This window comes from Eschrichtius robustus, chromosome 19, assembly GCF_028021215.1.
Source record: "Eschrichtius robustus isolate mEscRob2 chromosome 19, mEscRob2.pri, whole genome shotgun sequence".
Taxonomy (NCBI): Eukaryota; Metazoa; Chordata; class Mammalia; order Artiodactyla; family Eschrichtiidae; genus Eschrichtius; species Eschrichtius robustus.
In genome coordinates this window covers 1,056,825-1,058,756 of record NC_090842.1, presented here as the reverse complement: position 1 = coordinate 1,058,756, position 1,932 = coordinate 1,056,825, and the positions used below count along the sequence as shown (strand labels likewise).

The window sequence follows — 1,932 nt, the reverse complement described above, 5'->3', positions numbered from 1 at the left end:
TGGTTAGTTTTATGTTAGATAATGAATATTTTCTCAGTTTTATTTCTTGTTTCAAATTTTTATTTTATTTATTTGGCTGCATCAGGTCTTGGTTGTGGCATGCAGGATCTTTGTTGCAGCGCACGGGCTTCTCTCTAGTGGCACGTGGGCTCTCTAGTCATGGCGCGTGGGCTCCAGAACACGCAGGCTCAGTAGCTGTGGTGTGTGGGCTCTCTAGTTGTGGCGCACGGGCTCCAGAGCACGTGGGCTCAGTAGTTGTCGCATGTGGGCTTAGTTGCTCCGTGGCATGTGGGATCTTAGTTCCCCGATCAGGGATTGAACCTGCATCCCCTGCATTGGAAGGCGGATTCTTTACCACCACGCCACCAGTGAACTCCTAGAACATCTCATTATTTTTTTTTTAAATTTATTTATTTACTTTATTTTTGGCTGCGTTGGGTCTTCATTGCTGTGCATAGGCTTTCTCTAGTTGTGATGAGCAGGGGCTACTCTTTGTTACAGTGCGCGGGCTTCTCATTGCATTGGCTTCTCTTGTTACAGAGCACAGGCTCTAGGCATGCGGGCTTCAGTAGTTATGGCACGTGGGCTCAGTAGTTGTGGCTCGTGGGCTCTAGAGCGCAGGCTCAGTAGTTGTGGTGCATGGGTTTAGTTGCTCCGCGGCATGTGGGATCTTCCCGGACAAGGGCTCAAACCTGTGTCCCCTGCGTTGGCAGGCGGATTCTTAACCACTGCACCACCAGGGAAGTCCGAACATCTCATTTTTGACTGGACTCAGAAGCTCTCAGAGAGGACAGCCTCCATCTCTTGCCATTCTGTTCCCGGCATTTTTCTTTGGCCTCCTTCATTCTCTTGGCCAAGAGGTTAGCATATTCTGCAGTCTCTGCCTTAGTTTTCCTAGAATGCTGTTTCTTCAGAGCAATACACCGACGTTTGTGTTGCAGAACACATGGAGTAAAAGGATACTGAACCTTGTGTGCTTTGGTCCTAGATTTCTTACCTTAGTTTAGGGGGTTTCTCACAACATACTGGTGGACATCATCTTCTTTAGAGAGACTGAAAAGTGTGTAGATTCTGCTAGCTCTTTTTATTGATTGATTGATTGATTTTTTTATTTTTTGGCTGTGTTGGGTCATCGTTGCTGCGCGTGGGCTTTCTCTAGTTGTGGCAAGTGGGGGCTGCTCTTCATTGTGGTGCATGGGGTTCTCATTGAGGTGGCTTCTCTTGTTGCGGAGCACGGGCTCTAGGCGCGTGGGCTTCAGTAGTTGTAGCACGTGGGCTCAGTAGTTGTGGCTTGTGGGCCCTAGAGCACAGGCTCAATAGTTGTGGCTTGCGGGCTCTAGGCACGCGGGCTGAGTAGTTGTGGCTCATGGGCTCTAGAGCACAGGCTCAGTAGTTGTGGCTCTTGGGCTTAGTTGCTCTGCGGCATGTGGGATCTTCCTGGCCCAGGGCTCGAACCTGTGTCCCATGCGTTGGCAGGCGGATTCTTAACCACTGAGCCACCAGGGAAGTCCCTCTGCTAGCTCTTTTGGGTCCCAGGCGATGAGGCACAGTAGTATCAGTGAGTCCAGTAATATTTTTCTCCCTTTTTTTTACGAAGACCAAATTGAGACCACTCAGATTGGCATCCACAGTGCAACCCCATACAGATTTGTGAATTCTTTCTCCAGTTCTCCTTGGTCTGTAACAGGAATGCCCCTTACTCAGTAGCAGGCGGATGTGGCCATGGGTTAAGACACTTTGCTTTATGGGGAAACCCTGTTTGTCATTCCCACCACTTATTCGGACCACATAACCCTTCTATTCTTCACCCAGAGTGTCAGCAGCAACTTCTTTGGCCGTACGATTCTCATAAAAGGCATGAAGTTTTCATTCATCATCCACTTCAATGAGTTTCTGGCAGCCAATGGCCAGGAAAGAAATGTTCAGCTTCAT

General features: G+C 48.9%; 1 pseudogene; it reads right to left on the bottom strand.

Moving 5' to 3' along the window:
• Positions 1-755: 755 nt before the first annotated feature.
• Positions 756-1,932, bottom strand: LOC137753234 (small ribosomal subunit protein eS6-like; annotated as a pseudogene).